This window comes from Phyllostomus discolor, chromosome 1, assembly GCF_004126475.2.
Source record: "Phyllostomus discolor isolate MPI-MPIP mPhyDis1 chromosome 1, mPhyDis1.pri.v3, whole genome shotgun sequence".
NCBI lineage: Eukaryota > Metazoa > Chordata > Mammalia > Chiroptera > Phyllostomidae > Phyllostomus > Phyllostomus discolor.
In genome coordinates, this window is record NC_040903.2 from 86,193,830 (window position 1) to 86,210,136 (window position 16,307).

The following is a 16,307-nucleotide window of genomic DNA, read 5'->3' on the forward strand; positions in this document are numbered from 1 at the left end:
CATGAGCGGGCACATTGTCATGATGAAGCTGCCAATCACCAGTTGCCCATAGCTGCAGCCCTCTGAGTCATCTAAATAATTTCCACAGAGGAATGTTCAAGCTTAATGTAAAATTTGATGCTGATTTGGTGCTCTAGTTGCTCAGTCAGTTTGAATGCAATGACCACACAGTACACATGCTCACTCAGTGGCATCTACCACCCCCACTGACTAGTACAGTGAAGCTGTCATTGTTCATGCATGTGCATTCCACTCCATTCTCCTTGGCTGCCAGTTTACATCAATGTTACACAAACCATTCTCATTATATTAACAATGGCTGGACTTTTCCCAGACAGACCTTGTATTTGGGGGACTAAAGTAGAACTTTATTACAGATATAGCAACATGAAAAGTTGTATTCAGGGACACTGCTGTGAAATCTAAGAAGTGTGACCTTTAAATATGCTTGCAGGAAATGTAATCATGCTTTATTTATTTATGACAAACAATGAATACTTTCAATCTAATTGAAACGTCTTATTTAAAATGGTTAGACTTAATAATGAGTCTATAGGCACCATTTTGAATTTTCAAATTATCATTTCTGAATTATTAGTAGAATACATACATATACAAACAAATTTTTTAAAAAGAGTTGATATTCATCCTGAAAGCAAAACATTTGTGTTTACAACATTGGTGACATTGACAATTTCACATATTTGAAAGCCTAACTGGTTAGTTGACAGAAAGGTTTCTCATTTTTTTTTGATATTGGAAAGTTCAAATATAGCTACTACTACTTTTATTGTTCTGTAGTACTTAGCATAAATTAATCTTCAATCACTTGTTCACATGTCTCATTTAGGATGAGGAAGGCAACTAAGAGGATCCACAGCTCTATTCATTCCTAAAAAAATAACTGCTTAGAGTTAATGTCACAAATAGCTCAAAAACTTAGATAATGACGTAAAACATCATCTTCCTCAAAAGCTTCCATTGAAAAAAGTGTAGAACTAAAGTAGAATCCAAACAAATAGACATTTTAATAAGCCTCATCTGTATTAGCTGTTGTCACTATCAGCATAACATTACTTTTAGTTCATTTAGCTTTTTTAAAGAAATGATTACTATTCTTACAAATTATTTCCTATTTTGTAAGAAAATAAACAAGAAAATGTTTAGAGAAATCAAGAGTACTGGGATAAAAAACTTAAACTAAACAAACTTTGACAACATTGAAAGCAGAGAACTCTGTTGCAGTCTCTCTTCTACCCTGCCTCAGCTTGTAAACGCTCTTTCTTTCTTAACCATTGCTTATTTTTAATCAGATACCAACATGTGTGTTGAGGCATTTGAAAATGAAATGCATTTGTTTGTGAATGTAATCACATTTCTTAAATAGACTCTTCTCTCATCGTCTATTTTATCAGAACACTGCTAAAGGTGAGTGACAGAGCCTCCTAATGGGTCTTTGAGTTTCTGGGACTGCTCCAAGACAAAAATAAAAGGGATTTAACTCCTATTATTTGCCATTGGCTGAGTTAAGCATTTGAATACAAACATCTCACCTGTCAACACAAATGATATATGCATTATTACCTCAAGTTTAAAAAAATTACTTTTCATATGTTTGATTCGCAGTCCTTTTTTTCCCCTACCCTGACTCTAATTTTTATACACATACTATAAAAAATTTGTGTGTTACATATTTACATATGTAACATTTACTATGTTATGTTTATGTTACATATTTACTATATGTTTATGTTACATATTTACTATAAATCTTTATCTGTTTTCTCACAACACCACCTCAAGGAGGAGTGAAAACATTGTTTCACACCCTGGCTTTTAAGGTGCATGATTAGATCCAGACCTTAATATTCAGCCCCATTTCCTATTTTGCTCCTACAAAACCCTCTGCTCTGTTTAGTTTTTATGGTAGTATAGGTCCACCTAGAAACAGACAATAAGACAGGATTAGAGGTACCAGAAATTTGTTGTGGAAAGGAGTAGATGCCTGACATTTATGTAAAGAGAGTGCAGGATAAATGGTGAGTTGTAGCACAGTTCCAAAAAGGATCTGCTAAGGCTGATCCAAGCAAGAGGGATTTGCCCGATCCCTGAGAGTTTTGGTCAGGATGCACAATCTGGGGGAAATGTCCCTTCCCCCCAAGTCAATGAATTATTTTTTATCCAATCTTATGTCCTGGGGCTCCTAATTAAAGCACTTTCTAAATGCAATTCCAGGGCTACTTTCTCTTGCTGGTACATGTTAGCTAAATCTTACAAGTGCATTCCAATATAATCTTTTCTCTCCCTTATTGACACCCAGCTAAGTAATTCTGGCATTTAACTTTAATCATGGTCCTGGAAGCCAGGAAGGAGGGGTACGTCTTTAGTGGGACACCTATTACCTTGTAGAATAGAGGTCTCTGTAACATATTCTAACAATGAGGGGGACCTATAAGCTATCTCTGTAAGCTCTGGGGAGTCAGTGAAAAGCCAACATCTTCAGGGGCACCCATGTATCCCTATCTCACTTTTTAAGATCCCAGGTTTTCCAGACCAGATCCCTGAATTTAACATAACAGATCTTCCTTTGCTGAGCACTCTAAGGTCTCTGGAACTCTGACTCTATCACATATTTGGTCTGCTACTTAGCTGTCTGCTTTTCCATTTCTGGAGACAAAGGCTTATTGTAGGCAATAAGTATCCTTCTGGCTGTCATACTTATTAACTATTTGTTAATTCCCCTTTATATCTCATCTTCTTTAAAGTCTTGATAGCAATACAATTTAGCAGTAAGCAGTGAACTCTACCTTCTTTCAAATGCCTGAACCATCATACCTGAATGACAAATCATCATGTCCTTGAAAGTCTTCAGCAATTGGGCCTTGTGCTAGGGACTTTCTGTGACCCACCTCCCACTCAAAATGGGTGGTTACTGAGCCCTAACCCAATCCCTGTCTTACCACTTGTTCTCCCAAATCACTGTCAGTACCACTTGCATGAGTTGAGGTTGCCAGAAAAGTAAATGCCAAAGGAGGGTTAGAGATGCAAGAGATTTATTGGGTGAAGAGGCAGCATAAGGTGAGGAAAAGTTTCAAACCATGGTATAGATTTGACAGCTGTGGGAGGAGACAAGTGAGGAGGGGGAATTAGGTAGGAAGAGCCTCCAACTGCAGCAGAGTTCCAATAAGGATTCATTAGACCAAGAGGCAGCCTTGAGCCAAAATCCACATTGGAGGAGCCCCCCTTGTTGTCTTGTTAAGACCAGTCATTGGAGGGAAGTGACCAGTAGGGGGTGTAGCGTTAGAATAAATGAGAGAGACACCTAGAGGGACAATAGTTGGGTCTCTCAGTCAATCATGTTCCCCATCACAGGAAATATAAGCAGTGCATTTTCATGGAAACCATAGTTGTCATTTCCTGAAGAAGTGGATCACTTAGTCATCCATTGACAAAATGCATTTGGGAGTTAAACTGTCTGAGTTCAAATACTGCTGGGCCACCTACTATGTTACTTTTGACAAGTTAACATTCATGATCTTCCATTTTTCCATATTTCAATTTATAATAATGGCTCATTCACAGAGCCATTGGAGGGATTAAAAGGGATCATTCATGTGAAACCTATCATTATTATTATCATTATGTCCACAGTTCAGTCATTCAAAAATGCAGCTTTCTTTCTTTTTCTGTAACTGAACTTGATTTCATGTTGATCCATAATCCTAGCTGGTGTTAGAAACTAAATCTTAGGTAATTTTGTGTTTTCCTTAGATGGAGCAATGATTATGAACACTATTTGGAATTGGACTTTCAGGATTCAAATACAGCTCTGCCATTTTTAATTGAATGACCTCGGATAAATTACTTAACCTCTGTGTAACCAAGTTCTATTATCTATAAAATGATGGTACTATTATGGCAAATCCCTTATAATCCGGTTATGACTCAAAATTTGGTAAGAATAATGCCTGGTCCTATTAAGCCTGGCTCTTCTCATTCTGATCCTTGGGCTTGAATAGGACCCATCCTGTTTTTGTCATCTTAATCCCAAGGGTTTAATTATACCTTCCCAATTTCAGGTAGGGCCGAGTACAGGACCCTTTTAGGTAACCTAACAGCATCTAAGCCCCAGCTTCCTCCTGGGTTATCTCCCATTTCCCTCAATTTGTGGAATCTTTATTTAGTCTGAGCGGGGAGGTCTGCTTCTTTATTCCTTGTTTATGGCATAAACTTTGTGCCTTGAATGGTTCAGGGCTTAGTTCCTTTCACTGCAAAATCCTTGCCTTTTGAGATTTAAAAGCTTTAGTTTTTGAAAATCTAAAGGTTTTTCTTTGTGTTTTGTAATATCCTCTCTCTCCCCCAATGTGAAAGGAGGAATAAGGAAGAGGGCAAAGAGTAAAAGGAAATACATTACCAGAGGCAAATCTTAGTTAATATTTCAAAATATTTTTCCTGTACAATGTCTCTGTTTAGGCTCCTCTTTGTTCTTGAGATTCCTTTTTGCTACCCATTAGATTTCTATATATTCAAAGTGAAGTTTGGATGCCTTCTCTTCCAACTTTAATTACTCTAGTTCAAAGTGCTTTCGTCTTCTAACTTTATTAATGTCGTCATTACCACTTTTCATTTTAAGAGGCCTGGTGCATACACTACTGTTCCCACGAGACTACGTGCTCCTTGTGAGCTGGAAATAAACCTTACTCATTGTTGATGCCTGTATTCCCTTGGTGCCTAACATGGGGCTTGACACATAAAAGTACTTAAACATATTTGATCATATTAATTAAATAAATTATAGGAAGTCAGTTATAGCAAAAGATAACAGTTCTGTCTGAATCTCTACCTGTTGTTTCTTGGTCTTCTGAACGGCCTTATCTGTTGCTATGGATTATCAATATTGATGTAACTTAGATACAACTCTTTGTTTCAGTTAAAAAATATTAAGTGCACTGTGTACCAGCTATTTTACCAGATATGAGATGCAAAATTGAATAAGGACTGCGATCAAAGTTTTTATAACAAGCAATTTAAATGATACTCCTAGCCGAGAGCCTGACACATGACAGCCGTGAGAACTTTGTTGTAGAAGGGGTGGATAAGCAACGCTGACAGAGTTGCGCGTGCAGCACTTGGGAGCCCATGGCTAATGCCTGTAGTTCATCCCCAGGAAGTCCTGACGGAGGCTGGGACCAAGCTGAGTTGCAGGGATGAATAGCAGCCAAGCGAGAAAAACATAGTAAAGCAACAGGTTTGACAGTACAGGCAAGGAACATGGTGTGATAAAGCAGCACATTTATGGACTTTATGTAAAAAGAAAAATCAGGTTTATATTTTAGCCAAAATACAATTTCTATGCCATAGAATCATGGTTTAGAGTGTGGATTCTAGAGCCAGATAACCTAGGTGTAAATCTTGGTTCTGTCACTTTTTAACTTGCTCTATGACCTCAGTTAAGTATTTTATCCTCTCTGTGCCTAAGACAGCCCCCCATCAACAAGACTGGAAATTTCACTTGTTGGAGGAAATGGTTGGGAAATGTGGTATGGGAATGTGGAATGTGTTACAATATTTTTCATGGCTCACACTCATAATGTGATATTTAATACCTGTTCATTTTACAGCTAAGTGAATCAGCTATATTTACAAAAACTTTAATTTAGTTAAAAGTGATCAATTATTAAGATTTTATTTCCATCCTGGCTGGGGTGGCTCAGTGGACTGAGTGCCGGCCTGCAAATCAAGGGGTTGCTGGCTCGATTCCCAGTTGGGGCACATGCCTAGGTTGTCAGCTGGGGCCCCAGTGGAAGGTTCACAAGAGGCAACCACAAGTTGATGTTTCTTTCCGTCTCTTTTTCCCTTCTTTACTTTCCCTCTAAAAATAAAAAAATAAAAACAATTTAAATCTTTTAATAAAAATGTTTTATTTCCATGTTTTTGATTCCTGACTTATACCATATTTTTTATCTAAATAAGTCTCACCTATTAGTCAGAAAATTTCAATATAAACACCCAGTATGCACACAAGGAATTACTTTATTTGTAAAATGGAATAACTCTTAGAACTAAGATTTAGGAGCCCTGACTGGTGTGGCTCAGTGGATTGAGTGCCAACCTGCAAATCAAAGGGTTGCTGGCTCAATTCCCAGGTGGGGCACATGTCTGGGTTGAAGGCCAGGCTGGGCTCCCAGTAGGAGCCACGGGAGAGGCAACCACATATTCATGTTTCTCTTCCTCTCTTTCTCCTTCCCTTCCCCTCTCTGTAAAAATAAATAAATAAAATATTTTTTTAAAACCCCTGAGATTTAGATAATACAAATATGGTATTCTATACTCTTATTTGTTAAAATCATATAACTCTAGAAAAATAAGGCTTAAAAAACTGGGACATTTGAGGACATTGTAGTTTAGTACTGACATATAGTTAATTAAGAAATAATATTGTGGATTATTCTATCACTTTAAACATGATGCTGTATGATGATCCACCAATCCAATATGAATGTGACATTGTAATGTGTTACAAATTGCTATGTTCAAACTACTTTATGAATGAATTTCCCTATACCATAAATAATTATTTGTAATAATATTTTAAATTGTGTTATGCAAACTTCAAACTGTAACAATTTTTATACTTTCAACTGCATGCAAAACAAGTGAAATGTAGGCTCCATTATAATTAATACTAATTTAGTATTTCAACACATAATATGTGCCAGGCATTGTGTTAACATTCATTAACTACATATAATTTAAAATGTCTTAACTCTTCTAATCATCATAGGAAATCTCTGAAGAAGGGACTGTATATCTTCATTTTACAGAAGAGGAAGCTAAGACAGAAACAAGTTCACTTAACTGCTCATTGGTAGAGCAAGAATTGACATAAAGCTATGTCTGATGTGAAGCCCACATTCTCAAACACTCTCACACTGCCTCATATAAATTTTCCTTCCTAGCGTTGATAAAGTCGTTCATTTATTTCATAGACAATGCCTGGTTGGGATATTATTACATCACGATTAGAGCCTTAGAACCTTAATCAACTATCTCTTTTATTTAGAAGTAGTCCCATATTTACAGAGCATAAAAATGATAATCAGTTCAACAAAAAGTCAATTTGCACACATACAGTTAATAAAAGCTGCCTGTAACCAATTATGAGGAATGTATTCGTTTATATGCGGACAGCCTGGGTCCAGATCTTCTGCTTCCGTCTTATTTCCTTGTCTTCCTTAAGAGCCCACATTGTCCTTGCAGATCCTGCTGGCTGTGCAGGCTGTCATTTTTTGGACAATCTTCCGAGCTGGCAGACATGCTATTCCAAGGCTCTCACAGTTGTTATGAGTTTTGTGGGAGATTTACAGATTCCTTCTGCAGATATCTCATTTTCCTGCTGATTCCACTGCCTGCTTTCCTTGCAGTAAATCCTTATTATCTCACCTTATTTCTCCATCTTCTCTTTCCTTTCTAGTCACGCCGCTGCTTCTGCCCACCTATCACTAAAACCTACTTCTCTTTATCCATGTGCTGTTGGCATTCTCATTTAGATATCTTTCTTGTTATGTTTACTTGTTTATTTGTGGTCATATGCAGGTCTTCCTAATTTTTTCCATCTATCCTCTGTAAACATCACCATTTTGTCAGAAAAGACCACCTTCTGGGTAAAACCACCAGGAATACATTTCTCCCCCAGGAAATATGACAAAACCTTTCTCTCCAGCGCTGCCTGTTCTTTCCCTTTAAAGCATTTCTCTGCTGAAGCAGCTAAGTGGCTGCACAACATAATCCTCTATAAAGCTGGCAGAAATGCTATTTCAGAGCATTTGTGTTTAACTCCTTACTGTCCATTTTGTACAAGTTGCAAAGGCACATGAATAATCATTCAAAAAATTTCCACTCACCGTACACTCTTAAGCAATTAGTATCTGTCAGCCCTTTGAGACACTGTTACATTTTCTTTTGCTGTTCCAAGGTGCTCTGCCTCCCTCCCACTCTCACCCCACCCCACCCCAAACGCTATCTATATGGATTACATCAATAAGCTGCATTTCCCCGACCTCTGGGTTGGGTTCAGAATAAGGGGACCGACGAGCAGGAAGGGAGGATACTGAAGCAAATGTATTTATAACCTTAATTCTCTCCATGTGGGGTTTGCTTCAGGCTGGTGGCATCCCTATAGAAAAAGCCATAGTTCTTGTGCCACAGAAGGCCTTGCTCATGTAACTACTCTCTCTGGGTTCCACAATTACTCCTTCCTCCTATCCTTTTCAGTGTGGCTATACTCTATGCTAGCTTCTAAGTTCTGACTTATCCATTATTGATCTCCCAAATTCCAGCCACATTTCTTAAAAATAAGTTTCATTATTAAGCACTCCTCAGATCACAAACTTTGAGTGTAGCATCTGTTTTCTGAACTAAATGATAGAGGCTTTGAGGACACCATGAGGATGAATTAGATATAGGTGTTGCTTATAAGGAACTTGAACTGTGGAAACGGAATCAACCATGTAAACACATAAATGGACTGCAAATTAAAGACATGCAGAGGTCACACATACAAAAAACAGTGATTGGTTCTATGTGGGAAGAGGGTATCAGAGAGGGCTTTCTGGAATAATGTTTGAGTGATGCTTGGAAATGTGAAGTTGTTATCAATTGATGGATGAAAGGTCTGGGCTGAGGCTGGGGCAGAAAGGCCATTCTCAGAGGAGAAACAAAACTGGTGAAGCAAGAGAGCCTGGGATATTACCACGGATGCTGACAACTGCAAACTCACAATAGCCAGAGCTTACCATGGGAAGGGGCACGTACGTTCAGAAAAGTCTGAAGATCTCAGAGGGTTTAATACGTGATACTAAGGAATTTGGACCTCATTCTCTATGTGAAGGGAGAGAAGCTGGTATGCTAAATAGTGGAAAAGTAAGTTTGTCTTTACAGAGAGCACTTTGGTTCCATTTGAAGGGGAACAAGACTGGAGGCATGAAGAACAAAGATAAGGGAAGAAGAAAGAGAGCAATTAAAAAAATAATAGCATACAGAGATGGTAAAAGGCAGACCTGCTCAAAATTGTCCATGTCTCAGAAATGGAGGTGGAGGACAAAGAGAGCCCAGGATGATGCCAGGTGTCTGGCGTGGTGGTTGGGAGATCTATTTCTTGAGACTTTCAGTGTGAGGGAAGGATATGTTTGGGCATAAAATAATAAGAAAAGACAGTTCTGCTTTCTCAGGGACACTCAAATGTGGAAGCTGGAGTTCGGAAGAACTCTGAAGCAATGATATAGATTTTAATACCACCGCCAAATAAATGTAGCTGCTGCTATGGAAATGGTTGAGGAGGCTTAGGAAGGGTGCTTCACTTAATAAGAGAAGGGCAAGGGTAGCACAAGCAAAAAGTATGTAATTATTCAAAAAAATAAACAGTTTTAATTAATATTTAATATTCAGAGTATGCTAAGCATTTTGGTAGTTAATTTCTCATATATTTTAGATAAGTACCATATAGCTGAGTTATAGACATCTTATTTTCCAACTTTCACAAATAAAGAAAGTCTGGCCTAGAGAGTCACAACACCATAAACTAGTACAAATGAAACTATAATTCAAATCTTTTAATTTTTTCTAGTACTCATACTGCCACCTTATTGCTTTTTTTTCATAATACTTAGAACATAGGGCAAAGAATAAAGAATAAGAACAAGCATAGATAAAGGACACTTTTGGGGTCCATTAAAATGGTCCTAGTGATCAAAATGTTTATCTATACTCTATATTGTACCATTGTTTAAAAGATTTAATTTGAGGAATGCAATCTTATTTATTTTACCTGTTTGAAAACTGCTTACAATGTCATTTGTTTAACTTTTTTAGTCTTTGGTTTTTTTAAACTAAACTAGCTTTGCCCTTTCTGTACTCACTCTGACTGCCACTGTAGTAACATCTCATTCTCATTTGACAATTGCACATGATGGTCCGTTACAGCCAAGTTCAAGGAACCAGAGCTCCAAAGACTGGCCTATTCGTCTTTCAGAACTGTCACAATGTCCACTTATAGTTCACTCTTACATGAGGGTTTAGATCTTGAAACTAATTTGGAAACAGAAAAGGGCATTTGTACCAAGTTCCTTTTTCACAATTCCATATTAGTTTTCTGAGTCGTAATCTAAGGCAATGAATTGAAAATGCCTTGTGAGGGAAAATGCAAAGATACAAGTTCTTAAATTAATGTTAATGCTATACATTATGCAACATGACCCATAAACTGGAATATTCTTACTAGATAGATGATACCATGATATAATAATTTATGGCTGACTTTCACAGGAACCATTGGAGGTGGTCATAATTTACTCAAGGAAAAGAGTTAATAAGAAAAGCTCTTCTACATTTCTAATGCCAATTTCCAAGTATTTTGCTGAAGCCTTAAAATTACCTTTCAGGAAAGAGATCAAATAAAAGTAGACTCATCATGTGGGCTTGCTTCAGTCTGCAGATAAGAAGAAATGAATCTGACAGGATGCCACCATCATCAAATTAGACACACATTTAGTGGTGAGAGGATAGGAAGCTCTTCTCCAATTGATTTGATTTGCTTATTGAAGTAGGAAACAAAATCATCACCTGAGAGTCATGGAGTGGGGTGTTGGTGATTGGAACAGAAAGGAGAGGAAAATGCAGAAAAGGAGAAATATAGGAGAACCGGAAGGTAAATCGACTGGGGAAATGTAAAGGATTGATCATTTGAAGCTTGTGGTCATTGATTAAAAGTGAAGCCTGCCAACATGGCTTTGAGTTTTCCTTCATCTGTAACCACCAGAGGAATCTCCTGTGCCATCTAATGTAAATAGAAAGATTGGGCAGGAAAGAACTGCGAAGAGATTGAAGGGGCAAGGGAGTTATGTTCGGGGAATGTAGGGATTACAATGATGTAACATGGAATCTAAGTTAAGGGGAAAGAGAATAAGAGGGATCATGGATAGTAAAAATTAAGATAGTCACTAGAATAAATTGGTGGTAAATGTGGAGAAATACTGGAGTGGGGCTATCCTAGGAATGAGATGGATACAAAAACCAATTACCTTACATTTTAAAATTACCAGATAAATAACTGTAAAAATAAAAAAGTAAAAGAGTAGCAAACACTCTAGATGCTGAAAGTTTTTCTCAGACTAAGCAACAAAAGGGTATGAAGACAGGCATAAGGGACATTTTCTGTTTTTGCTAGACATCTGGTAACCTAGCTTAAAATACATATTTGAACAGTATTCTCTTGATTATCTGCTAAACAAAGTGAGCATGTTTCATGCATATAAATGCATGAACATCTCACAGTTAGATTTTAATTGATTTCTACATAGTAAACCTATCACATAAAGTGGGACCAAGGCATGCTAAATGTCTGTTTAAAATGCTTTCATTTTCAAAGAGCACTAGCTAAGACATTATTTTAGCTACATAATCCCATATACCATCATTTCTTGGCAAGGTTGCCTTATATTTTATATTTCCTCCTCTTAAAGAAGAATTTTGAGAATTCCAATGGTATGAACTTTCTGGAAATGTATTTACTAAGTCAAAATTTTAAAAAGGCAAATGCTCCAATAAAACCTGTGAAAATGACTTCAAGATAAAGTGTATCAATTAAACTAACCATTAGTATCTCTGTTTAATACATCTTCATGTCAATATTGGGTTTTCTTATTTTATTATTCTTTAATTTTATGATAAAATAATATCTCATAGATATTTTAATTGGCATTTGTCTGGTTACTAGTTGATTACAATCTTTCCCTAAGTTTAGTCTTTTATATTTAGTTTCTTTAGGTATCAATTCATATCATTGGCCTATTTTTCTACCCAGCTTTCAGTCTTTCTTAACAGCTTGTAAAACATTTTAAGATATAATATTAATTCTTTAAATTTCTTGACAAATATTTGTTCAACTCTTTGTTTTTTATCTTTTTATGTAGGGGTTTTCACATATGCATTTTAGTTTGTATGTAGTTATTCAAACATCGTAACAATTCTGTGCAATAAGCATTATTATTCCCATTATGCATATGAGAAAATAGAGATTCAGACAGGTGTAATAATCTGCTCTAGGTCTCACAGAGTGAAGTTTTGTTGCAGGTCTGTCTGGCCCCATAACTCATTCATTTTCCAATATTACACTGTAACTGGACACACAAAGCCTGATAACGAGAGGATTTTAATATGAAACATGTAAGAAGGAAAGTGAAAGCACAGTCGAGAAGGACCGTATTTGGGAAGTGTAAGTACAATTACAGCAAAAGTTAAAGAAAATGTATCTACAGAACAAAGGACCATGATGAGTTGACAATTACTCCAAAATTTCCTGAGTAGCTGGCTGCTGATATAGTAGCATTAGCCAGTGTCACAAAGAAACCAAGCACAGAGCTCTGTCACTGCAAGATGATAAGCTGAATTGTCTTCTCCACATTTCATTTCTGCTAGTGACAGAATGCCTAGTACAGAAAACTCTCTCCGAGTTGGGTGGAGAGGCCAAGTTCACAGTAGACAAGTAGATTTGGACAGGTTTTCAGTACACAGATGGAGTCAAATGACATGCCCAATGGTTGGTGTATGGCAAGGGCAGGACACCTATCAATATCCAGAGGGAGCAACAAGGGAGCAGTTTAAGAGGAATGAAGAAGATGTTTCTGCTATAACACAATGTATAGGTTCCTGAAAAACTTGTGTCCATAGCATTACAGAAGAACAGCAGAGTGTATAAGAGGATAGGCTTGGGGTAGACCACCTGAAACTTTCATAGTTTTGTAAACTGACAAAATTTGAAAGTTTGTCATTAATGCACTAATAAAAACCAGTAATAATCCTAATAAAAATACTAACAGTTTAGAAGATGTATTAAGTTCTTTATACATGAACTACTAGAGTAAATATACAGGAGGTTTACCCTTCAAAAATAAGTAAAGGTAGATTTATGGAAGGATTTTAACAAAAGGCTGAGGTAGCTGAGATAACAGAAAAGTGTACAACTATCAGAGACTGTGCAATACATTTCCAAGGCATAGCATGTGCCCACCCACACTGAGCTGAGAACCAGAGTTCGAGGTGAATGAGCATCATTCCCAGGATGATACCCCAGTACACGGCTGCTGGGCTCAGCTGTGTGAGAGAACCTGAAGGAAAAAATAATACTACCACACACTGCAGAAAAAAATTGTGCATGAACTAGTACAGCTTACATGTCATACTGACCTCATTCTCTTATTTACAAATTATGATTGAGGCAAGCTGCCCACAGAATTAGAGAAAACTGTATTTCAGAATTTAAGGTCATGCAAATTAGTCCTCCCATCCCTGATACTCTTTTAATTGCTATGCAGTTTTCCTTTTTGGCCTTTATCACAATTTATATTATTTTCCTTACTATACAATATCTATAAGGGCAAGGACTTTATTTTTTAAATTATTTTATATATTATTAAATTATATATATATAATTGTTGTTCAAGTACAGTTGTCTCCATTTTCCCTCCACCACTTTCTTCCTTCTTACCTACTCCCACCTTCCACCCTTGGTCCTACCCTTCTTTGGCTTTTCCATGGGTCCTTTATACATGTTCCTTGATGACCCTTCCCCTTCTTTCCCCTGTCATCCTCCTCCTCATTCCTCTCTGTTACTGTCAGTTTGTTCTTTATTCCAATGTCTCTGGTTATATTTTGCTTGCTTGTTTTGTTGATTAGATTACAGTAATAGGTGAGATCATTTGGTATTTATCTTTCAACTCCTAGCTTATTTCACTTAGCATAATGCTCTTCAGTCCCATCAAGGACTTTAATTATTTTCTTTGCTATTAAGTCTACTTTGTCTAGCATAGTACCTGGCATATAAAGTATCAAAAATATTTGTGAATTGAATAAATACAAGAATATATCCAGTAAATATACAACAATGAACAAGTCACAGGCCCACTTTTTGAGAAGGTAGCTAGCTAGACCTAGTGGAATAGACAGATAAATAAGCAATTATAATAGAGTGTATGTGATAAGTGCTTAAATAAGGTAGGCACAGGGTGTCATGAAATTTCATGAGAGGAGTACAGATTTGGCCATGGGGAAGGGTAGCTTTTAGAAGAATTAAAGTTTAGTCTGAAATCTGACAGTCTGTCAGAAGTGAGGGAAATTAAAGGAACATGGAGGGCAGAAAATTATAGATGCTCAACAGCATGTACCAAACCTGGAACAGAATGAATACCTGAAACATTCCAGGAAAAGTAGGTAACTGGGGTCAGACTGTAAAATAGTGCATAAACTAAGGAGATGCTAAGTGCTATCAGTGATAAATCACACCTTCTAACCCACTGCCAACATTCCTGGAGGGGCAGTCTTCCATGCAATAATTCATGGATGTATGCTTTCTTTGTCTTATATAGTTACCTTTGGAAGCCCTCAAAGTTCTTTGTATTTAGCTGGCGGATGGAAAAAGCCATCAATAGGAAAGATACACCCATGTCTTAACCACTCTGTCTCAGAGGAGACATTGTTCCTGCTCACATTCCATTGGTTAGATTTTTGTCATATTGGTACAATTAGTGGCAAAGGATGCTGGGAAATATAGTCCTGCTCTGTGAACAATTGAAAAATAAATGGGTTTTAATGAACATACGAGCTTCTGCCATGCATGGGAGTAGTAAAATTCAACATAAGGTTGGAGAGAACTAGGAGCAGTGAAGAACATTTTGTGAAGAACATTTTATTCCATGCTTAGATGTTACCCTGAAGAAAATGCAGGGCTAGAGAAAATTTTTGAATTTAAATGTAGACATATCATATTTAGACTTTGAGTAGACAGGTTTGTACAAAATTGTTTGTTAAAATGGATTAAATAGAAGAAGATTAAAGCTGGTGAATAATTTAGATTCCAGTCTAGACAATGATGACCTGGACATAGGTAGTGACAATGAGTTTGATGCAAGAATTGATAAAGAGGCATTATAAATAGGACTTTTCAAGTTGTGTGGGGGACCAGGAGGAAGAAAGAGGAGTCACCTGTTACAGCTTGAACCAACTGGAGAGATAGTGATAATGGTATTTGTTGAGACAAGGCAAACAGAGGTAAGTTGAAAAGTGGAGATATAGATGATGAACTTAAGGAGAAATTAAACTCTTTGATGACTATAGTACATTGCATTTCTCAATTTCTAGTTCCTAAGTTGTACTTATTACAGAGGTCAATTGATGCATATTTATTATTAATCCAAATGGAGTAATTCACTTACTCAAACCTGATTGGCTGTGTGAAATTAAAAGTTCAGTGAAATGGGAGGTAAAAATATACTAGAGAGTATCTAGGAAATATTGGTCTCAGGAAAGTCAACAGGAAGAAAAAAATTGGTCACATGCTGCAAAGATTTGGGTAAAGCCTACTACCTCCACTTTATAGTTGCATTACATCCACTATCCTAATAGCATGGTTCATAACCTCAGAAAGTATGTTCAGCAATATCTATTATATATTTCTGTAGACCTGTTTGGGATTGTTTCTTACAATGTGTTTTCATTGTTTCCTAATTTATGTATATGAAACATTGGAAACATTTCCATACATATGTATGTATATTTACATATATATAGTTATTTCCCAAAATTATATTTCTGAATATTTCTAAATTTGTCATAAACTTTTTTCTGGTATTCAGTTTAACTAATGAAGAATATTTTATCAGGTATAAAGATTAGTTACAAATAAAAAGACATCAAAAAAGTTTAGGTTCATCAACAGAAGTCATCCTGAGGACAGAGCAGTTATCTAGTAGACTCATGTATCTGGTGAGTTGGGATAATGTTTATATATTGCTACTAATCTCACTTTATTTAATACAAAGCTAGTCCAGAGTAGCTAGTTAATTAAAATTGTTTTTGCTGGAATTATCATGGAAGATAGTATGTCATTACATACATATATATATATATATATATATATATATATACACACACACACACACACTAAAGATCACTCCTAGAGAATTAATAAACTTTCTGTTTAATTTCTGTTTTTAACTTTCTGTTTGACTGTCTATAATACAGGTATATGAGGCCCTATGAACAGAGGCCCCATTAACAGAGGAAAGAGAAAAAGAAACCATTGAAAACTTTGGTTTACAAACTCAGTTGCTTAAGTGGCACATGTGCATTGCTTGACACTTGGCTACCTGTTCCCAGGTTTGTAGTGGTTTACTCACCTTCCCGCCCGCTCACACAGCCCTCTGTGAATTTAATGAGATAGTATGTATAAAGTTCTTTGGGCCAAATGGGGAAAG